Source organism: Geotrypetes seraphini, chromosome 11 (genome assembly GCF_902459505.1).
Source record: "Geotrypetes seraphini chromosome 11, aGeoSer1.1, whole genome shotgun sequence".
Classification (NCBI taxonomy): domain Eukaryota; kingdom Metazoa; phylum Chordata; class Amphibia; order Gymnophiona; family Dermophiidae; genus Geotrypetes; species Geotrypetes seraphini.
Window position 1 is genome coordinate 73,096,299 of NC_047094.1, and position 24,624 is coordinate 73,120,922.

Consider the following 24,624-nt stretch of genomic DNA (forward strand, 5'->3'; position numbering starts at 1 on the left):
TAGAACCGCAAGGCACAGGAGGAATAGAAATCACTAATGTAATGTAATGTAAACAATGGATTTCCCCACATGAACTTCTCTTTTAGGAAGTTATACAAACTTTTTTAAAACCTTGCTAAGCTAACTGCTTTCACCACATTCTCTGGCAACAAATTCCAGAGTTTAAGAAGAGAGTGAAGAAATATTTTCTCCTGTTTGTTTTAAATCTACTACTTAGTTGCCTCAATACATGCCCCCTTGTCCTAGTATTTATAGAAAGAGTAAACAAGCAACTCACATCTTCCCGTTCTACTCCACTCAATATTATATAGACCTCTATCATATCTCCCCTGAGCCATCTCTTTTCCAGGCTGCAGAGCCCTAGCCATTTTAGCCTTTCCTCATAGGGAAATCATCCCATCCTTTACCATTTTCATCTTCTTTCTCTGTACATTTTCTAATTCCACAATATCTTTTTTGAAATGCGGCAACCAGAATTGCACACAGTTTTTGAGGTGTGGTCGCACCTCAAATGCAAAGGCATTATAATATTTTCACTTTTGTTTTCCATTTCTTTCCTGATAATTCCTAACATTCTATTTGGATTTTTAGCTGCCACTGCACAGTAAGCAGGTTTCATCGTATTCTCAACGACACCTTTTCCTGGGCAGTGACTCCTAACATAGAATCCAGAATCATGTAGCTATAGTTCGGGCTCCTCTTTCCCACATGCATCATTTTGCACTTGCCCACATTAAACGACATCTGCCATTTTGATGCCCAGTCTTCCAGTCTTTCAAGGTCTTCTTGCAATTTTTCACAATCCTCTTGTGATTTAACAACTTTGAACAACTTACTGTTATCAGCAAATTTAATTATTTCACTAGTTATTCCCATCTCTAGATTATTGATAGCAGCAAATGATGATGGATTTAAAATTGGATGTGTTATAGAAGGAGCACATGATCAATTACTAGCTATTTAAAACCTTTGGTGTGTGACATCATGATGGCCATTTTCAATGAAAGAAAAGGAAGGAGAAAGATATAGTGAGTATCATTAGCCTGTCAAATTTGGGCTTTTGTCATTTAACATTATATATGTTTAATATCAAACTCTGGTTTTATGCCAGGATCAATTTGAATTTGGCACATAAGCATTCTCCTGAGGAAGCCAATTAATATGGTGAAGCGGATGCAGGTCCCATTGGGATAGAGTGCACCAATAATTTATAAAGTTGAATGTTTTGTACCTGAAATAAGCCAGTTTCATTGAGAGAGTTTTTTGGAGACTGATGATTGAAAATAGCCCAAAGTTAGATTAAATATATATTTCCACCAAAGAGGTCTATTAGCCCTAAGGGGTCCTGAAGTCTCTTTTTCTCTCTCATATAAATCTACAAATTAAAATACCAATTTTTGTGCAATCGATAGAACCCCACTATTTAACCTTCTCTGCTGAGAATATTGACCATTTAAACCTACTCTCTGTTTTCTATCTTTTAACCAGTTTTTAATCTATAATAGACCATTACCTCCCAGTGGTGTACCAAGTGGGGGTGTCCACCCCGGGTGTACAAAATAGGAGGAAGTAGGGTCTTACACACTAATGCGAAAATAAGAGCATGGCCATTAATAGAAAAAAATTGAGCCATTTTACCCATGTGGTAAAAATGGCGTTAGCATGAAGTAATGACCCACTTTTTACCGCAGCTTAGTAGAAGCCCCCCAAGTAGTGTTACCAGATTTTCCAAATGGAAAGTCCAGACCCCCTAGACCCGCCCCCAGGCCTGCCCAGTTCCACCCTTCCCTGCCCCAGCCCCGCCCCCGCTGCCTGCTCCTGCCCGATGGCGATTTGTTGGAAGCTTTTCAAAAGCTGTCGGGGGAAATCCGGATGTCTGGTAACCCTACCCCAAAATATCTTGCCCAAGAAAATAAGAGAAAGAAAGGGTGAGTGGATGTGTACCTGTATGTGTATGTATATGATGGAGATCATTCAGGAAGCTCTGTGGAAAATTCCTCATCAACTGAAAGGTGTGAGCTAAATCCATATAAATAAACAAATATTTCTAATCTAATGTTCTGCACTTCTTATAGTCCTTCTGATACCCTGTCATGGCCAGCCTGTGCTGCATACAACTCCCTCTTATTTTGTCATAGCCTATCTATACTCCCACACAGGACCCCCTGCTACCCTGTCACAGCCAGCCTGCACTCATGCTCCATACAATCCTGCCTGCTATGTTGTTGCAACCAGCCTGCTCTTCAAACAGCCCTATCATTCTATTACACAGCCAGCCTGTGCTCTTTACAGACCCTTACCCTCTTACATAGCTAGCGTTCATTTCATAAAGACCTCTGGCCACTTTGTGCTCCACCGCCCCCCCCTCCTCCAAGCTCAACAATGACCTAAAAGAGACACCCATAGGCCATTATTGAGATGGCTTGGGGAAAATCAACTGCTTATTCCTAGAATAAACAGCATAAAATCTGCTTTATTACTTGGGATTTAGCTTGGTATGTGAGGCCTGGGTTGGCCACTGTTGGAAACAAGATACTGGGCTTGATGGACCTTTGATCTGTCTCAGTATAGCAATTCTTATATTCTTAAGCTATCCTGCACTCTGCACTGTCTTCATGAGCTCAAGATCAAGCAGAACAAAAGGTCTGTCCCTCTCACCCTATTTTTTTTTCTTGTAGGTAAGCTATAGGATGGCATGTCTTATAGAGATAAATAGCCAGATAATGGGGTGTCACTGAAGCAAAATTCTTGCTAATACCAAAACAGCTAATTGGAGGCTGTACTAGATACAGGGCTGATAGGTGCTTAAACAAGGGGCTGTATGATGAGATGTCTCTTGCCGAGACCCAGTTGTTTGATAGGATGTCTCTAGCAGTAAGAGGGCTGTCCTGAGCTGCTTGTTTTCCAAGAGGGCTGGTAACCTGTCAGAACACATGCAGGTTTTTTTTGAATTCGTTTCCACGCCTCTTTCTATAACCGGGCAGGAGAGGGTGAGAGAGAGTGTGTGTGTTTGTACTAAACATACTCTGTGTAATCCACCTGCGCCGGCTGCCAGAGGCTGACCGCCCAGGTGAAAGGGACGGGGGCAAGGTGCAGGGACTGATTCAGCCGTCAGATCTAACCTGGATTTTAGCAGAACTGACCTCGGACGTCGAGAAAGGAGGAAGAAAAGAACCGCGAAACCCGCCAGCCGGAAATCTAGGACCTCGGAAAGCAGCGGAGCGAGTGCAAAATCCCCCAATCTGTACCCGGAAATTCCCAGCGCCTCTTCCTTTCGGTTTACCCTCTGGACTGTTCTGGAAGAGGTAAGGGTGATATCTTTTTTTTTTTTTTTTCTCTCATCTCTGTGCATGCGTGCTTAGACACTGGTATTTCTCTTAGAAACTTTAAAATCAAACTTTATCGCAAGGAGGAAGCGACTGGGGCTCCATTTCGCATAAATAATCGGGCCGGATGGTTCTTTAAGATAAAAGAAGTAGAAGTGTTCCCCTATTTATAAGGTTGACAGACCCCAGCGGTATAGACCCAAAGCAAGTGTTTTAAGGAACTTCTTTGCTATTTCGTTACAGAGAGTATGCTGCAGTAGCGGGATTCCAGGTAGGCATCAGCGGGAACTGGAGTCACCTGGCTAGCTTGTCAAAGCAAGTTTCTTCACTTCCAGGCAATGGTGACAGGGGATCCAGTCCAGGGTTTTCTTGGCGCCCGTTCCAAGTCGTATTCCTTAATCAAGCAATGGGACCGCCCGTTCCTTAATACTTGCTAGCCCACGTAACCACTGCCCTGATAAGATGCAGGGCTTATGAAAGGCATTTGTTAGGCCAGTGAACTGATATCGTATCCTGGCTTCTTGATACTTGTAGCTCTGTTTTCCTTATCGAGAAACCTAGGGGATGATTGTAAAGGAGCCAGGATAGATGCACCTGATTCTTAAGACACCCCCCTCCCGAAAAAGGAAGGCTCATGACATCATTCTTTACAGCCAGGATTTTTGATAAGGAAAATAAGAGAGAGACTGTGAGCTTAGGCTGCAAACTTTTTTTTTCTTTCGAACTTTTTTTTTTTTTTTTAATCAAAGTCTCAAAGTCCAGAGCAATAGGACTGGAAAAGGAGAGATCTCTTTTTAAAGTGCTAGCATTCCCAGAGCAGGCGCAAATGCCAGTTTAGCTAATATTCCATAAGGACACTTATACGCATGTGTTCTTATGGAATATGCTTGTAGCTCATGAAAGTTTGGCACCCTGTTATAGAATTGCCCCTTATTTGGTTGCCTGCACTGAAGATCCAGCTCTCATTTCAGCCATGGTGACTGGTAAAGAAAGCTATGGGCAGCATACAGACAGGAAAGAGTGGGGGGTTCTTTTTTGCCCCTGAAGAGGCCACTAGACCTGACCAAGGCTTGTTTAAGGTAGGCCTGGGGTGGACCCACTGATTCTCAAAGGGGGGGGGGCTGGGGGTAGCAGTAACAGTCCAGAGGTCCCCATCTTCCATGGGGAGGGGGTAGTGGGTGGCATAGGTGTGACATTTTCAGTTTTGGCATTGGTTCTGGCTGAAACTGAGCTGCAAATTTCAGCCATTGATTTGGTTTTGGCCAGAACTAAAACCAAAGGTTTCGAATGAACTCAGCCTGATATCCAAATAGGGCAGTCTTTTTTTTGCTGTCCTAATTATATTTAGATAGTCTGCTAAACAGATAACACTTGCATCACTAACCAGATGATTAACAGGACCTTCCTCCCTCCACCCACAGACTGTCTGGTGCTATCTGGACAGTGCTGAGGTGGTCTTCAGTAATTTTCAACTGCATTATTCAGATATTGTCACTGACAATCTGGGGATAGCCCCAGTAAGCACCTGTTACCCAGATGATTAGCTTTGAATGTTGACTAAGCAAATTTCTAAGTAGTTAAACAGGAGGGGTAGCAGCTACTGAAACTTTCTGTACTTAAGTTTATAGTATCTTTTCAGCATGAAAAATGAGGTTGGTGCTCTATTTAACTGACCAGATATCCACAAACACTTTTTAACATCTTTTGTGATGAAATCCAGGAAAAGTGAAAACACTCCAGCCTGTAAGGTATAAAATGGTATGAAATCCTGGTGTTCTGAAGCGCAAATTGTCTGCTGGAGGCATTTGGTTAGGGACAGTGAGAGATTGGCCTTCTTCTTACCACAAAAGGCTGATAGGTATGTTACTGAGAATATCGGGAAATGTTTAACATTGCAGTAATGGTCCTGGGCTGGGGGCCGTGCACCAAAGCACCTTCTGGAATCTTACAGTCATGAGCACTGAATTGGGTGACCAGGAGTCGCTCTTCAGCAGTGACCATGGCTCTCTTTGCTCCAGCTGGGGAGTAGGAGCCCTAGTGCAGGGATCGAACTGGGGACCAAATTCACGGTAGTGGACAGCACTAGCTATCCACTTCATCATTTCCCTGTGATCTGTCTCGTGGTGGCCTTGACCTATGGCCTATTCCGGGTAGTGTTGTCACAGTGCTGTGCTGTATCTACATTCCTTAACAAGAGGTAAAAATACCCTACCCCTTTCTTGACTTAAAAAAACCCCCATCTTTTTTATTTTCTGATACTGTTGATTTAACGTGGAGCTGCCGTGTTACCCAGGAGGGAGACATTTTGAAGTATAAAAGGCAATTCTGTAAGCTGGCATCTAAATTTGGGCAGCGATTGTGCACCAGCTTTATAGGAGTGCTTAAGCATGTAATTGGCACCAGTAATTGGCAGTTACGTGTGTAAATGCTAGACTGTTAGGAACAGCTCCTTGCCAGTTAGTAGCACCAAGCCAACTTAAATGCTAACATTCAGCATGAGATGGTCGCTGAATATAAGTACTTAGCAACTAGCCGGCTATGTCATATAACTTACCCAGCTATCTGTGAAAATTTAAAACGCTATTTAACTAAGTTTATTGGCCAAATCAGGCTGCATAAATAGCTGTTATAAACTTGGCTGGCCAGCACTGAATATCGACACGTCCAACTAAGTTTATAGTGGTCAAAAATAAGCCAGATATTCAATGCCGGTCACCAGAATCGGCCTGACGTTGAGTATTTGGGTTCAGTGCCGACCGCAGGAGTCAGCCTGGCTAACTCCCAAGGTCTGCATATCGGACCCAGCGTGCCTAGATGCAACTGTCAGGAGAGTGTTCATGTGAGCGGAACATGGGCATGTTGCCAAGCAACGTACGCAACTTACAGAATGCTCAGTTGTGCTCATTGTGTGGTGCACTTAGGACCTCTTCCTTATGCCAACTGCTGACCTGTCTTAAGTAGGTGTGCTTAATGTTTGGTGCATTAATGGAGTTTTAAAACTATTATTTTATAATAGCTTAGGTGCACCGTTAAGCCATTAGAAAAAATTGCCTAAGATGAGGATCCAGTTAATAGAATATCACCATAATAATTATGAGTGAAGATATGCAACATGGGGCCCAGTGTGTCCTGACTGGCCCTGTATCTTTTATGTCGCGTATGAAACCGCTCCCGAGTCTGTGTGAGTTAGGAGGGCCATGCCAGGGAAGGGGTTAACAGGCACATGGCTAGGGAGTATGACTTCACAGAAACTTCTGTCAACAGGGCATAGCCCGTTGAAAAACAAACAGGTGTGCTCCAAAGGCTCAGTTCCTGGAATTTAAATGTACACCCCAGTGCACTGTGGGATTTTTAGTCCCTGCTGCTTCCTTTTTGAAAGCAGCTGTGCAGGTCTTAGAATGCAGCAGGACTTTGAAATCTCAGAGGCAGAATGGGGTTTCTTAGCATTCCAACTGCCAGGGATTCCCTAGGCCTGTTGCTACACAGTGTCATCCCTCCTCCCGAACAAACCCACACACCATCACATGACTTCCTTCCCACCATGATTCCTTTCTCCAAAACACAGAGGTGCAAGTCGGGTTCATGACAGTAGAGTTTCATTTTGGCTGTCCCTTGCTTAAGAGTAAGCACAGATTAAGAAAGAATGTGGTTCCTGTCAGAACTTGCTCTTTTGGTTTTGAGTAAGGATCAGGGCTTCATCATTTTTCTGCCTTTCTGATACAGGTGCAGGCTGCTGGCAAAGGGATCTCTGTCCTCTTCCAAGTTCATGTATGTCCTGCCTAATCTCTGGATAATCCTTGTACCGGTTCACAGCCTGCAGAGTCCAGCATTTTTCTTACTAGGATTCTTGGGAGGCATATCCAGAGATGATTGTTCTGTTTTACTTAATTGCACAACAAAGCTAGATGTGCTAAGGATAAAATGGGGAACAGGCAGGACAGCTCCTGCAAGGAGAGAAATCAAAGGGCGGAGGGTGCAGGCAGCCTGATTGCAGAAACGGGTTTTGCCACATTTGGAAACACTGCTTCACCTTTCCTGGCGCCAAAATAAACAGAGAATTTGGATCACTATCTCTGTATTTCTCCTTCACGCCTGAGGATGTTTCTGAATCTTACTGCACCTTGAGTCATTTGAGGAAGTCTTGCAAATCAGGGTGCTGCTGTTCTGATTGTCATCAAAACACTCCCCTTTTCACCACATTAAATTAGAAATACGACATGAGTAGTTAAAGTGTGACTTGGGGAGAGAGGAGGATGGTGTGGACAAAGGCAGGGCAGGATTAATTCATCGAGGGCCCCTAGGCACACAAGTACACTGTGCCCCCCTGCCCCGCCCCACCCCATCATGCGCCCAGGCGAAAACAGGAAGCTGCGTCAGAGGGAAGCTTTGGGCAAGCAGCACCGCTTGCACAATTACAGTTCCCGTTGCCTTTCTTACCCGCGTAGCTTGCTTGTCTTATTTTCTGTCGATTGGGGGGGGAGCCGCGTTGCCGATCGGGGGGGGGGGGCTGCGTTGCTGATCGATGCTGGAGGGGCCCATCACCGTTTGGAAAAAACAATGTGGATGACCTCCTTCATAGGGCCCCACTGACCATTTCGGGCCCTAGGCACGTGCCTACTTGGCTTATTGGTTAATCCTGCCCTGGACAAAGGTATAATGAAAGGACATACAACTTATTTCTGAGTAGAATCAATTAAGAGAGGAGATACATGCAAAAGACCAACAGAGAGAGATAAAGAGTTAAAACATTAAAAAAAGAAAACCTGGCTTTTCAGCAAATTGTAGCTCTATCCTTCCCCCCTTTCTCTCCCCCCTTCTACACATAAGTTCATGTAATCCTTTTTCTTCTTCTCTACCCACTATTTTAAGTTCTTGTAAACTGTGTCGAGCTCCATTCTCATGGAGATGATGCGGTATATAAACTTAAGGTTTAGATTAGATTAGATTAGATTAGTTATGGGATTATATGTTTTGATGAGTGTAGCTAGTCCTATGGTGATATTGAATTCTTTCATCTCTGTTTTTGTCATTTATATGGTTAAGTCAGGCCTTTTGGAGGGAGGCAATGGGAAAAATGATACAAGGGCAGGTGAGATGGTACATGAGTGTAGGACTGGGGCCAACTGCCAGCCCATGCCATGGAAATTCGGCCCAAAATGGGAGGCATTTCTGGCTTGATGCCACTTTTCTGAGCATTTTTGAAAGTTGAGGCTTATCTGGGAGACCCTGGATGCCTCAGCACCTTCCTAGGGAGAAAAAAAACCCATGGATTTTAAACATGGTTTTACTCCTGCTCTGTGACTCATGTGAAGACATAAACAGGGCCAGCACCAAGGGCCAGGATTAAGGAGATAAAAAGACTTCTAAAAGTTGGGCGCCAAAACACTGGGCACTAAACTAGTATTTCATAATGGCACAAACTTTAGTCTGACTGGAGTGAATGATGGCGCCAAAATGCAGTAGTTGGTTGTGTAAATGCAACTATTCCATAAAGTGTGCCCTTCCCATGCTGGTTCCTTTTTGCACATAAGAGAATTTAGGCGCCGCTGTTTATATAATAAAGGGCTCATAATCAAAACTTAAAGCAGAGGGTAGGAGTAAAGGGCCACTACTCAGACTGGAGGAGGGTCACGAGTGGTGTTCCGCAGGGGTCGGTGCTCGGACCGCTGCTATTCAATATATTTATTAATGATATAGAAACAGGGATGAAGTGCGAAATAATAAAATTTGCAGACGACACCAAACTATTTAGTGGTGCTCGGACTAAAGAGGACTGCGAGGAATTACAAAGGGACCTGAACAAGCTAGGGGAATGGGTGACAAGATGGCAGGTGAAGTTCAATGTAGAGAAATGTAAAGTATTGCATGTAGGAAGCAAAAACCCGAGGTACAGCTATAAGATGGGCGGGATGTTATTGAGTGAAAGTACCCAGGAAAGGGACTCGGGGTAATAGTGGATAAGACAATGAAGCTGTCGGCACAGTGTGCAGTGGCCGCTAAGAGAGCAAATAGAATGCTAGGTATAATCAAGAAGGGTATTACAGCCAGAACGAAAGAAGTTATCCTGCCATTGTATCAGGCGATGGTGCGTCTGCATCTGGAGTACTGTGTCCAATATTGGTCGCCGTATCTTAAGAAGGATATGGCGCTACTCGAGAGGGTTCAGAGGAGAGCGATGCATTTGATAAAAGGTATGGAAAACCTTTCATACACTGAGAGGCTGGAGAAACTGGGGCTCTTTTCCCTGGAGAAGAGGAGAATTAGAGGGAACATAATAGAGACTTACAAGATCATGAAGGGCATAGAGAAAGTAGAGAGGGACAGATTCTTCAAACTTTTGAAAACTACAAGAACGAGAACTAGAGGGCATTCGGAAAAGTTGAAAAGGGACAGATTCAAAACCAATGCTAGGAAGTTTTTCTTCACCCAATGGGTGGTGGACACCTGGAATGCGCTCCCAGAGGGCGTGATAGGACAGAGTACGGTATTAGGGTTCAAGCAGGGATTGGACAATTTTCTGAAGGAAAAGGGGATAGAGGGGTATAGATAGAGGAATACTACACAGGTCCTGGACCTATTGGGCCATCGTGCGAGTGGACTGCTGGGCACGATGGACCTCTGGTCTGACCCAGCAGAGGCACTTATGCTCTCTAAAATCCCGCCCAAGTCGGAACTTGAACAACCTGAAAGACTGATCGTCCAAGTGCCAATAATCAAACTGAATTTCTGGACATTTTAGGCATCTGAATGCCGCTGTGCGCCCAGAGCTGAGGAGTGGTTAGGGCAGAGTTTGGGCAAGATGTGAGCTGACCTAGATTTATACCCCCTTTTATTAAACTGCGCTTGCAGTTTTTAGCGTGGGGAGCTCCGCTGAATGGCCCAAACTGCTCCTGATGCTCATAGGAACTCAATGAGCGTCGGGAGCAGCGCGGCTCCCCGCGTTAAAAATTGCTAGCGTAGTTTAATAAAAGGAGGCCTTAGTTGTCCTGCAGGGATAACTGAATGTTTCACGAGACTTCCTGGACGAAACATACGTTGTGACTTAGATGATGTAAAAGCAGGTATAAGTGGCAAAAAGGTATTCAAAGTGACCAGATATCCACTGCAGAGACAAAGTAAAGACCCCCACATACTCCCTCAGTGATCACTGACCCTTTCACACTGCCACAAATATCAGAATAAAAAAGCACATATCGTATTTTTCGCTCCACAAGACCTGACCATAAGAGGTACCCTAGATTTAGAGGAGGAAAACAAGAAAAAAACCCATTCTGAACCAAATTCTCCCTGCCAGGCTCTGCACCCGACCCCACACTCCTTGTCAGGCTCTGCACCCTGTCCCCCCTCCCTGCCAGACTCTGTATCCTATTCCCCCTCTTGTGGTCTAGTGGTAGGCCGGCACAGGGCAGTCAGGGACAGGGCAGTGCCTAATGGCTGGCAGGCAGGTAGGGACAGGGCACTGGGCAGGCAGGGAAGTCTTTCTGTTTCCTGCTCAGCTTTGGAAAATGCACATCTCTGATACCTTTACATTTTTATTTCCTATCTTTTAATTATTATTTTTTTTATGCTGCAACCCTTTATTGCCATTATGAGTTCAAACAATACAAGCACACTGCCATGGTGTATAAAAGAAACTCCAACATCCGTCAGTCCAGCAGCTTCCTCCCTCCCCATCACGCCAAGGGAGTAGGAGAATAGGTTTCGATACTGCCATTAGTGCAAAGTCTTCCTTGAGTGAGGGCATAATACAAGACATACAAGAGCTGTCGATGCACACTCTGAAAACATGAAGGAGGGTTTCTCAGCTGAAGGGATCTCATTGAGCAGGTGGACAGAGAAGAGAGGGAAGTGTCCTGAAGAAACTGTTCATTCTAGGAAAAGACAAGCTCTAGTTTATTTCTTACCCTTTTTCCCTTTCCACTGGCTAGAGGGAGAGCGCTCCCCAAAATTCAGACCTAGCCTGAAATTCCAGCGCTCAGGGAAGCAGGTAGATGACGATGAAGAGCAGCAGGTCAAAGAGGAGGAAGCACCACATATCGAACCAGTAGGTGTGTCAGGCAAGGGCGTTCAGGCAGCCCCGACGCTCCGCTCTCTCACTTGACGGCTCGTTGGCCTCGGCCAGCATGCGACGCTCCTTCCATCTTTGCTTGCGCACCAACAGATTCTCTCTCCCAGTGTGCAAGCTTATTCTCTCTCCCAGTGCGTGGCACAGGACCAGGCAGGCGCGCTTGGGGCTCACACCTGCCTCTCACTGCCGCGGAAGATGGGGACTTGGGTGGCCGTCCAGCAGGGGAGCCTGCTGAAGCAGCGCTGGACCGCCAGGATTACATCAAGGTACTGGCGAGAGGAGGGGGGCACGTGGTATTCGCTGCATAAGGCGCAACTTTATTTCTACCTACTTTTTTAGGGGAAAAAGTGCATCTTATGGAGCGAAAAATACGGTACTTGTCTCTGGAACATCAACACCTGCTATAGAAAAACCTAGTAGAGCTGAATATAGGTATCTTAAGTAGCCTGGGGGGTGGGCTAGTGTACTATAGAGAAGAGGACCCAGGCCCATAAGCCACTCTAACCACTACATATATGGTGGAAAAGTGAGCCCCCCCAAACCCCTATTCTACTGCCATATAGGTGCCATCTGCAGCCATAAGTTCTATTGGGATTGTAGACAGGTGGGTATAGTAGACTTTGGGTAGCTCACCATAATCACCGACATATTCTTTCCTAAGGGACCTTCAGTCACAAGGGGGCACCTGCTCAAACTCAGAGGAGGGAGATTTGGTGGTGACACCAGGAAGTATTTCTTTACAGAAAGGGTGGTGGATCACTGGAACAAACTACCGGTGCAGATGATCAAGGCCACTAGCGTGCTCGACTTTAAGAATAAATGGGACATCCACGTGGGATCTCTACGTGGGTCGAGCAGCACTCTGACTTAATGGGGTGGGACAGTAGAGTGGGCAGACTTGATGGGCTATAGCCCTTTTCTGCCGTCATCTTTCTATGTTTCTATGTTTCTAATCTATAAGGGAGTTCTGGTGAGATGTTTATGTGGCACATTTTTTGTGAAGTTCACAGCAGTGTCCTGTAAGGTGCCCCACTGCTCTGTTGCCAAATCTGGGTGGCCAGTTCATTACATGATTAGCCCCTCCCACCTCTAAATGGTCTTTTTCTGGGCGTTTGAGACTTGGACAAAATTTAGGTCAAAAATGTAGTAAAAAAATGGATGTACTGGCGATCTGGACGAACAAGAGCCTGGAGGTCCAGGTAGACAATTTCTGAAAAAAAAAAAGTATATATATTCTTCACGTATTTTTTGAGAATGTGCATTTTCCCACTGCCGACTTTGGGCGTCTAGCGACATATGACCAAATTTGACAGACATTTGTTTTGATTATGCCCCTCTAAGAGCCTAAGACTGTTACGCCCACAGTAGCAAATTAGTGTCAATTAGTGCTTTTTAATGCCAGTTATTGGTATCAGTTATTTGCCAATTAATTATGTTTTTTGCACATAACTGGGCCTGTTCTATAGCTGTAAGCCCAATTGCTCACCTAACTTTGGTCATCATTTATAGAATTTAGGGAAAGTGACATATCCCCGAAGACAGCCTCAGAGGGATGCATCTGGATGTAGAACCATGTGCTAGTCTCATTGTGGGGCCTTATTTCCATAAGTCATAGTTGCTCAGTGGTAGGGCCAGCATCTAATCACTTGAGAATTGGGATCTCTCCTTACTCATAGTTGATGTAATTTAACTGTGTATCGGAATTTTGAACTGAGCTTCAGTACACAGATTCCAAACATATTTTCTAAAAGATGTTTTCACTCCTGTATATTACTGCGGTGCTAAAAATTTTGCAAAGAAAGAAAAAACGGTACATACAGTCTTAACATAGTAACATAGTAGATGACAGTAGATAGAGACACGAAAGGTCCATCCAGTCTGCCCAACCTGATTCAATCTTAAAAATTTATTGTTTTTTTTTTTTTTTTTCTTCTTCTTAGCTATTTCTGGGCAAGAATCCAAAGCTCTGCCCAGTACTATTCTTAGTTTCCAACTACTGAAGTCTCCGTCAAAGCTCATTCCAGTCCATCTATACCAGGGGTAGGCAATTCCGGTCCTCGAGAGCCAGAGCCAGGTCAGGTTTTCAGGATATCCACAATGAATATGTATGAGATGGATTTGCATGCACTGCCTCCTTGAGATGCAAATCTATCTCATGCATATTTATTATGGATATCCTGAAAATCTGACCTGACTCTGGCTCTCGAGGATCGGAATTGGCTACCCCTGATCTATACCATCCCAGCCATTGAAGCCCTCCCAAGCCCATCCTCCACCAAACGGCCATATACAGACACAGACCGTGCAATATGCCACAGATTTCTTTACTAGGCAGAATTCTTTTCTCCTTTCCTGTCGGTGAATGAGCCATCTTCCATTCACTATGCATCAGATGCAAAGCCACATCTCTAATTTTGGGGGTACCACAGCACAAGGTGGGGTGGGGGAATCCCAAAATTTGTCTCACCCTGCTGCAACTCTTTATCCTCCCACAACCCTCACATGCGTGAGCTGGTGAGGATCCCCAACCCCACCGGTAGAACTGTTCCTCTCAACCAGAACCACTGCCACCTCCATGTAAGGTCTCCCCCACACCCCCCATGCTCTGTTCCTGCAAAATCAAGCATGTGCGGAAGAGCCCTTCCTCCTGCACATGTTCAGTTTTGAGAAAACAGAGCATGAGTTGTGGGGGAGAGAAGGCCTGGTACTGTGGCAGCAGTGATCGCAAGTGGAGGAACACTTCCACTGGCAAGGTATGGGGATTAGAAAGTTGCATGGGGACAGAAATTTCACCCATCCTCGATCATCCCCAATGAAATCTAACTCATCCCCACCTGTATCCGCTAAGATCCATTCTGTCCATACTCCTTCATCACTACCCAAATCTGTAAGAGTCAATACTATTATTTATTTGCTTGGAGCTCTCTGTTCCCTCCCAATCCAAACAGCCTCTTGTGATTTTTTTGATTGGTATTCACTGTTCAACCAATGAATTTCCAAGTCTCAATCTGGTGCTCCGGTTGCCTGTTTGTGCATTCCAAGCCTCATTCTGGAATCACCAAAGATTTTGATTACACTCCCGTGGGAATCCAAAGAGTAATGTCTCCTTTCCCCTTGGGAATCCTATGGAACATTTTCCATGCCCACGAGAATCCCGCAATCCCCATTCCTGAGCAGCTCTCTAATGGGGACCCCTGCCATGTATGGTTCTCGAACACAAATTGAGGAGTAGCATAACCCCCAAGACTCTGCCACTTGGACTGTGGCAGTCAGCAGTTTTAGAGCTGTAGGCTGATTTAGATCATGATATTCAATGCCGGGTAACGTATGGATACTTCTTTTGAATATCCAGTTCCTTGTCAACCAATACTCTGTGCTGCTACCCTCATACCTAATTAGGCGCAAACAGGACTGTGTTTTTTCAATTATGTCTGTCTGGTTTTGTACAATGACTGTGACCAGAGCCGCATATCTTTTGGCACTGCCCTGGACAGCCCCTGCACAGTGCACTGGACAGTGCCACAGTGGTTAGTGCCACTGTCCAGTTGTGCCATTGAATATCCCATCCTGGCCAGCTGAAGGGGTTTAAACATGCAAGAGTCTCTTTTGCCTGCTTAAATCCCTGTGAATATCTACCCCTTTATGTGACCCCTGAACACAGTCTGGCACAGTCACTGAGAGGAAAGGAGAAAAAAGATACAAAGCACTGAGCACGGCACCTGTTTTATGAGATGTCATGCTAAAGAGGGAGATTATTCAGATTTGTGCAACAGTCTAGAAAAATGTAAATGTGCTATTTGCTTTGCAAATGAAAAAGGCAGCATAAAATATTTGTTTTTCTTTGGAGCATATGAAATTAGATTGTGAGCCTGTTGGACAGATAAGGAAGTTCCAAGCACCTAATATTAAATATGTTATTGTTTGTGAACTGCTGTGAACTTCGAAGAGGTATTGGCGGTATACACATAAAAATTGTATTGTATTCTGTTGTATGCAAACAGATTGGAAGCATTATGGATAAATTCTCTGGGCTGACCCTTGCCCTTTTACTCTGTAACTCAGATACATAGATTTATCTGCATGCAGGGCAGGTTTTAGACTTGCTGGGGCCCAGGTCAGAAATTGAGGAGGGGGCCCCTGATCCCTCTCCTCTCTGCACCCCTCTCAATATCCCCAGCTCCCATTACTACCACACATAAAACAACTTTAAAAGACTTCTTTACACACAAAACAAATACAGACCTATACCAAAGGATCAGAAATAGAAATTGAACTGGGAACCACAAGAAATTAAACTTGGCAAATATTACAACACTGGAAAAATATAAACAGATATGCATTTCTTTCTGTACTGAACACACAGGGATTCCAGGCCAAGGTCCACCAAAAATTAGCCATTTCCTTGCTGTGGCTGATGGGGATCCTAAAACCCTACCAGTTGAAGACCACCTCCTCCAGTCTGACAGCTAGTAATCTCCAAGTTCTACAGCTGGCAGTTATGTCTCCGAGCTGCCACCAGCGGTAGAGTTTGAAGAGTTCTGGCCGCTGAACTAGATGAAGAGATCTTCAGCCAGCAGGACTTTGGGAAACCCACCAACTTAGGTATTTATATTTTGCATTTGGGTAGGAGGCATGGAGCATGGTGGGAAGAAAATTTAGTACCCACCATTTTATTGGACTAATATATTTCTCAGTTAGCTTTCAGAGGTCAAAACCTCTTTCTTCAGATCAGTAAAGTATACTGCTGTTACAATATCCCTGCCTGACTGAGGGAAGGGGTTTTGGTCTCTGAATTAGTGAAAAATATATTAATATTAGCCAAAAAAAGGATCACCTTATATCCATTTTCTAATTATAAACGTTTATCAACACAGCTACAGTACTACTTTATCCTAAAGCAAAATAAATAAATAAATAGAGAAATTTTTTTTCTATCTTTGTTGTCTGGTTTCTGCTTTCCTCATCTTCTCATCATTCTCTTCCTTCCATCCACTGTCTGCCCTCCCCTCGTTCTCTTCCATATGGCATCTGCTCTCTCTCTCTCCGCCTCTTCCAGAAACTGTCTGCCTTTCCCTTCCATCTCTCCCTCCATTCCCCCCCCCAACAGGTCTGACATCCATCTTCTTCCTTCTGCTCCTCCCGAAGTGTGGCGTGGCATTTGTCTTTTTCCCTTCCATCTCTCCCTCAGCAGATTTTAGCATCTCTCTCTCTCCTCCTTTTCTCCCCTCAGATCTGATACCTGTTTCCGCCCCTTCCCCCGTGCTCTGACAACTCTCCTCTCTCTTCCCCTTTTATTCCCTGGTCTTCCTTCTTTATTTATTTATTTTGATTTTTTTAATCCCATTCTCCCGTCCTTAGTTTTTTTATTTTTATTTTAGCTCTTTCATTATGCAAGGGTAGGTATAATCCTTCACAGGTATAATCAAGCTTTGAATTACAATACACACTGCAATTTACTATTCACAACCATATCTACTTGGTTCAAAACTTCCTGAGACTCACCTACCCACCCCTTTTAATTTATGCAGAATTCTAGTATTTGCATATATTACTGAACCTGATGTGTAGTAACTAACCAGTTTTAACACTCTCATAAGCACACCTAAACACATCTGAACTAAACATAACCTCTGAGCAATTATTAAAATATTGAATCAGAAGGGTGAAAGATAATATCTGAGTGGGTGAACATTGTTAATCCAGTTTCATCTTACTCTTGATTTGTATAAATTTGAAGTTTCCTGGCTAGAGAGTAAAAACAATGATGCCCATACCTCATGATGCCTTTGGGGGATAACCCCTCAGGAACTATGACAACGTCATTATATTTCTCCACACTTCTGCCTGTTCTGCTAAGCTCAGAGAGCCCAGGGACTTCTTTCCACTACCTGGCTGTCAGTATCTTTGTCGCCATCAACAGTAGTAAAACTAGCTGCCATATAAGTTTCTCTATGGCAGGTGTCATATTTCCAGCAGTAGCACCTTTGGTCTGTTGGGACTGCAACCCCTACTCAATGTTGGATTTTAGTCACTATTCCTCGAATTCTAAAAATGGAGCACACAGTTACAGTATGTGCAATCCTACGCATAGTTATAGCATAGTACCACTTATACTTGTAACATTGATTGGCATTTAATTGGCAATAACTATCAATAATTGGCCTAATTAGCACTAATTATGACCTAGTCTATAAAAGTTTCAAGAAACAGATAGGCAAGCACTTTGTTAGGTCTCAAGAGAAAGAAATTGTAGAAGCAGACATGGTGAAATGTAGATAAAATCTTTAGAATAATGTATTTGGTTGATCAAGTTAAAATAATGCTCGACACAGCCATGTTTCACCCTGCATCACCATGAGGCGACACAGGACCTGCCCACACAAAGACCGCCTCACCCCTCCTGGAGTCTAGAGATCCTGTATTGCTTCATGATGATATAAATCCTATACACCATAAAATTTAAGTTTGCACCCCTGATGGTAGCCCATGTAGGGCAAAACACAGCTATGCCGGGCGTTATTTTAACTTGATTAACCAAACATATTCTTCGAAAGATTTTATCTACATTTCACCATGTCTGTTTCTATGATTTCTTTCCTAGTCTATAAAGTGCACTTGTAAATTGTTTCAAGGTGACTTAAATAAAATAAAATAAAAAATAGTTTTATGCGTAACTGCAAAGGGCTGTTCATGTGGGAGGGGCATGGGTGGATGCTAACTATTCTAGCACGCACTTTATAAAATACTCAGTAATAATAATCATAGTTTTATTTATAATCCCATCATACCTTTTCAGTTCAAGACGGTATACAATAATGAAAATATACAGTGTGATTACGGTACAAGATACGGGTACGGATACAAGTATAGCTATAAAGTGAGTACAGGTGTATAGAGGGGGCAACATTTGTTTAAGGTGGGAAAAAATGAGAAGATGGAGAGCGAGAAACAAAGGTAGTATGCACATTAACAACTGCCGTAGACCTGATGTAAGTGGCTGCACCTAAATGTTGGCATGTACCTGCTGACTTACACTAAGGCCCTCTTTTACTAAGGTGCGCTAACCGATTATCGCGCGCTAAACGCTAACATGTGCGTGTTAGTTTATGGACGCGTTAGCGTTTAGCATGCGCTAATTTGATTAGCGTGTGCTAATCGGTTAATGCACCTTAGTTAAAGAGGGGGGTAAAATGCATATTTAATAGCCATTATAGAATTCACTCTTAGTGGTGACATTTTGGTGCCTAATTTTAGTCAAATTTTCTAGAATTGACCCCTATCAGTTTCCAAAACATTTGTACTTTAGCACATTCTCATGATATGAATGCAAATGTATCAACCCTCCCCCCCTCCTCTTCAACACAACCCCCCTTTGGGCCCCTCCCACTTTTCCTATCATTTGCGGAGTAATTTATAGCCTACTATGTAGTGGAGTGCCTCAGGATTGGTATTGGGGCCGATTTTATTGAACATATTTGTAAACAAGAACAAAAAGGGGAAAACAAAACCACAGACACAAATACAAAGAAACCAGAATGGAATTGTCCAGATCAGAATGATGTGCACTACAAAAGTGTCCTTTTTAGCAGCAAGTTGTCCGGCATTAGTGGGTCACAATTCGCAAGGCATGACAACACTTATTTGAATTTTGGTAGTAACTTTCGTGCATCATCATTCTTGTTTCTCAAGACTCCTGAGGCAGGCCAGTTGGCCGAAACATGTACATGTCGAGACATTGAGTCATAGAGTCGTGTGAATGTACCATTATGACATTGGAGGAATAAAGATCTTCATATCACCAGATGAGTTGGAGAACACTTTTGTAGTGCACATAATTCTGATCTAGACAATTCCATTCTGGTTTCTTTCTACATATTTGTAAGCAATATTGCTGAAGGGTTAGAAGGAAAAGTTTGCCTTTTTGCTGATGACACCAAGATTGGAAACAGAGTGGGCTCTCTGGAGGGAGTGGACAACTGGAGAAGGGATCTACAAGATTTAGAATGGTCGAATTTTTGAGTGTATGGGAGAGTTAACGCATAGTATGGATCTGACTAACTGAATGGAGAGGGTCTTGTGTGTGAGTGGGTGTAGGAATTATGAGAGGCTTGATGGACTGTGTTAGTGCAGGAGAAACTGAAGGAGTGGCATGCTGAAGTGTGAATGAATGCAGTGTTGGCGAGGTAGGGGAGGAAGATTTGAAAGTGCCATAGGGATAGTTTGAGTTAAGTTCTAACAGACCTTGAATGTGGATTGATTTGATTCAGCCACTCGGTCCATTCCCTTCACATACTCCTATTCCTCTCCTTCCCTTCTTCCACTGAGTCTGGGAACGTCATTGGCTGTTGTGTCTGTAAAAAGTATTTTCTTAGATTATTCCTGAGCCTATCACCCTTTAACTACTAAATACTGGCGACCAAATTTGGGCACAGGGATGGGCTCGAAGCACTATTCTATAAAGAGTGCTTAACTTGGAGCTCTCTTTATGGAATAGCACTTTGTGCTGATTTTTCCTGGGCCTTTCTGTGTGTAAAACATGATTCGCACAGGGAAATGTGTAAGAAACCTACTTCCAAGTGATATTAAATACTATAATTACTTTTTGGCTGGTGCAGGATGGTGTTCAAGGCCCTTTTTATCAAGAGAAGCTGGAAGAGTCCCTTAAGTGCCTGTTTCAGTAATTAACCAAGCTTTATTAGATGTGAATAATTATTTTTTGGAAGAATTCTCAGTTAAAAGGGCTCAGCTTTTGTACCCTGCTCAGAATCTGGGGTGCAAACTTGAATCATTCAATCTGAAACTTCTTTTAATTATTTCTGGCCTCGGAAGTTAAATAAGGATGAGGTGGGGAAAAGGGGCCTTGTGTGTGGTGCAGTGGTTGAAGCAGTGGTTCAAACTCCGCGCTGCTCCTTGTGATCTTGGGCAAGTCACTCAGTCCTCCTTAGCCCCAGATACATTACTTAGATTGTGAGCCCACCGGGACAGATAGGGAAAATACTTGAGTACCTGATTGTAAAACCGCTTAGATAACCTTGATAGGCGGTATATAAAAACCTAATAAACTTGAAACTAATGAATGATTTCTTTTGGTGATGCCTGTGTGTATTTGCTCTATGACTCCCATGTCAGTTCTGGTTAATTTTTTTTTTATTTTTTAGCCTGCATTCTTTTGCTGCAGAGAGAAACTAAAAGAGAAAGGTCAGGTTGCATATTCTCCTTATTTCTTATAAACGGAAGGATGTTTGCTATAGAAGAGGCCCTGGGCATCAGATAATTCAAAGAGCAAGTGTTGTGGTACTGTATAATCTCATCCTGACCCTGCTGAAAGGAGCAGAAAAGGGCTGGCAGGGTCTCTGACTGGATTTGCCAGGCAAATGAAGGTGATAAAGAGATTACAGTACACGCAAAGGCCCTGAAGATGTGCTAGGGCTTATGCTGAGAGCTACCATTTTCTTTCACCATCTGAAAAAGAGCTCAGCCAGATCTCTGTCCTTTCCTACTGGTTTTCATCCAGGACCTGTATTACATAGCATTGTTTCCTTGTCCTTATCGGGGAGGGAGTCAGCCTGAAGGGCCACTTTCCTAACTTTGTAGCTCTCATCAAAGCGTCATAATGTATGCCTTTTTTTCTCACTTTGTGCCTTCCAGTTCGCATCAGTCAGTCATCCTATCGGGCCTTGCTTCTAACATTCAACTCTCATCAGGGAGCTATTATGTCGGTATTTAGCAGCATCCCCAGCGATATGTGCAGGGACCAGAGCTGCGAATAGAACCCTACACCTTGTATGCTCCTTCTGATTTCCCACACCTCGAAACCTCCCTGTCTGTGTTTACGTAAGCTGGAGTGTTGACATGTGTGAGGCGTGTCTGTATGAGCAATTAACAAATTGTTCACGTAAAAGGAAAACAAGGTCATTAAAAAACACCCAAGAAAAACGTTGATCCACTGCCAGGATCTTGACAAGGAAAATACACCCAGGTCATCTCTGAACCGAGGAGAGGGAGCATTTGGGGGAAGTTGTGAATCTCCAGAGAAGCTTCCACTCTGTTCCCCAGAGTTGGGGTGATTTCTGGGTTTCCTCCGTGGGGGACTTAAGGAATGACCCTTTTACCTCTCCGTCATTTCTCCTCTGTGGATACTGACATATAATGTGCAGGCCACTGAAAACATGGCTTTTTGCTCCCAGCTATGGCTGCAGATGCACTGTGCTCTTTTCTAGAGCTTGTTAAAAATGCATCAGTTAATGGATTAGAAGGTAGAAAGCATGATCTTATTTGGCTGAGGTGGATAAGAACTGGGATAATAATTATTTTTGGATTTTCACTCTACCTTCAAAAGGAAGCTTGCAACATTATTCAAATCAGCTAGAGAGCTTACAGTGGCTATGTGATATGTCACATGTGACATAACATGACTTGCCCAGAAAACGTGTTGTGGGATTCTAATCCTGGCTCTCAGCCCATTACTCTAAACATTAGGTAACAACTTTTGCTAATGAGTCTTAAATAAATAAATAAATAAATATACCAACACCATTATGAGAGACATCAAATGCAGGTCTGGAATGAAGAAATCAGAAAGGGATTAAGTTCTATAAGACATAGAAATATAGAAGATGACGGCAGATAAGGGCCATAGCCCATCAGGTCTGCCCACTCTACTGACCCACCCCCAAGTCTACTATCCTAGGGATCCCACTCCTGGTGACAGGTTCCATTGGCTTAACCCTCTAAGGCACAGGTGTCAAAGTCGGTCCTCGAGGGCCAGAATCCAGTCGGGTTTTCAGGATTTCCCCAATGAATCTGCATGAGATCTATTTGCATGCACTGCTTTCAATGCATATTCATTGGGGAAATCCTGAAAACCCGACTGGATTCCGGCCCTCGAGGAGGGACTTTGACACCCCTGCTCTAAGGGATCCCACATGGGCATCCCATTTGCTCTTAAATTCTTGCACGCTGTTTGCCTCGATCACCTGCACCGGGAGCTCGTTCCAAGGATCAACCACTCTCTCGGTGAAGAAATATTTCCTGGTGTCGCCATGAAATTTCCCGCCCCTGAGTTTGAGCGGATGCCCTCTTGTGGCTGAGGATCCTTTGAGAAAGAGAATCTCTTCTTCCATCTCGATACGGCCGGTAATATACTTAAACGGCTCGATCATGTCTCCTCTCTCCCTACGTTCCTCGAGTGAGTACAGCCGCAAATTTTTCAGCCTTTCCTCGTACGATAGATCCTTGAGCCCCGAGACCATCCTGGTGGCCATCCGTTTCACCGACTCTACTCTCAGCACATCTTTTCGGTAGTGTGGCCTCCAGAATTGCACACAGTATTCCAAATGAGGCCTCAGCATGGTTCTGTATAATGGCATTATGACTTCAGGCTTCCGGCTGACGAAATTCCTGTGGATGCAACCTAACAACTGTCTTGCCTTAGATGAAGCCTTCTCCACATGATCCAGCAGTTTTCATGTCTGCGCTGATGATCACTCCCAAATCTCGTTCTGTTGAAGTTCTAGCTAAGGTCTCACCATTCAAGGTGTAAGTTCTGCATGGATTTCTGCTGCCGAGGTGCATGATTTTGCATTTCTTAGCGTTGAAGCCCAGCTGCCAGGTCGAGGACCAAAGCTCCAACAAATGTAGGTCCTGTGTCATACTATCGGGTGAATTGCCATCTCTTACCATATTGCATAGTTTGGCGTCATCAGCGAATAACGTTACCTTACCTTGAAGCCCCTGAGTTAGGTCACCTATGAATATGTTGAAAAGGAGCGGGCCCAAGACTGAGCCCTGCGGTACTCCACTGGTCACCTCCGATGTTTTAGAGAGGGTACCGTTAACTACCACCCTCTGAAGTCTGTCACTCACCCAGTCATTGACCCATGTAGTTACTGTTTCTCCCAGCCCCATTGATTTCATCTTGCTCAACAGCCTGCGATGCGGGACACTATTGAAAGCTTTGCTGAAGTCTAGGTATACGACCCTCAGATCTAGAGACTAGGGTTACTAAACGTCCGGATTTCCCCAGACAGCTTTTCAAAACCCGGCACTTTGGGTCTTGAAAAGCCTCCTCTCAATCATGTTGGGCAGGAGGCAATCTGTGCATGTGCGGATTGCCTCCTGCCCTGGGTGGGGTGGGGGGGGGCGGGACTAGGGCGCAGATGGGTGGGACTGGGAGGTGGGTCTAGGGCAGTGGTCTCAAACTCAAACCCTTGGCAGGGCTACATTTTGGATTTGTAGGTAGTTGGAGGGCCTCAGAAAAAAAGTCTTATTTAAAAAAATTACAATTTTGCATGAGGTAAAACTCTTTATAGTTTATAAATCTTCCCTTTTGGCTAAGTCTTAATAATATTGTAATATATAGCTAAAGAGACATATGATCAAGAAACTGTTTTATTTTACTTTTGTGATTATGATAAACATACTGAGGGCCTCAAAATAGTACCTGGCGGGCTGCATGTTGTCTCCGGGCCACGAGTTTGAGACCACTAGTCTAGGGTGTCCGGATTTTACAATCGTAAAATCTGGTAACCCTACCCACAACCAGGCCTATTTTATATCCCATAAAAAGTCCCTTGAACTCCAAGGCCCCCTGGAAATTCCTTCTTCCAATCAGTCATCATAGGTTCAGTAAATTCCCATTGTAACTGGTTTTCCCCCATCACTGCAAATTTTTCTTAATCTTATTTATCCACAGAAACATGTAAAGACACAAGCAAAACGTCCTTATAAGGTGGCTGAGGTGCCAGAGCTTATCCCCTTGCCCTGAGAAAAAAAATGCAGAGTCGCAGGAAGCCACAAAACAGATGAGGAAGGAAGCAAAAACCAGGCCTACTCCGGGATTTTGTAGTGCTTTTCAGTTTTGCCCTATCAAAAATTATTTCAGCCTGAGGATATTTTCAGTACAGTAGGCGTGAGGCCCTTGCTTCACCTTTCCTCCACGTTTGGACTCAGCTGATCAGCATTTACAGATGTTATTGTGCCAACAGAGAGCTAGATTGTATTATTGTGAGTACTGTAAACCAGCGCTTTGGTTGCATAGGCAGCAGAATAAGGAACCACTGGAACCTTGCCCCACATGACATCAAGTGGGAACATTTGGGGTGAGAGTGGAAGTTGTTTTGTTTGTATACCTCCAAGTGAAAATGTGTTCTGTCAGAGGCCAATTATAACTGCACTAGTATTTTAGTTACATTAACGGGGCTAGAATATATGTCTGTGTGTCTTTATTTC

The 24,624-nt window shown here is 43.9% G+C and overlaps 1 protein-coding gene across 3 annotated transcripts in view; it reads left to right on the forward strand.

The window, feature by feature from the left end:
* The first annotated feature begins 2,857 nt into the window (after positions 1–2,857).
* PHLDB3 (pleckstrin homology like domain family B member 3) overlaps positions 2,858–24,624 on the forward strand; it is a 95,290-nt gene continuing 73,523 nt past the window's right edge. For 2 of the 3 annotated variants that reach the window (XM_033963467.1, XM_033963470.1), the window contains exon 1: positions 2,858–3,305. The gene's annotated coding sequence lies outside the window, so the exon portion shown is untranslated. Of the gene's footprint in view, positions 3,306–3,438; positions 3,598–24,624 lie in introns of those variants that run through there. The other variant, XM_033963469.1, reaches the window with a different exon arrangement.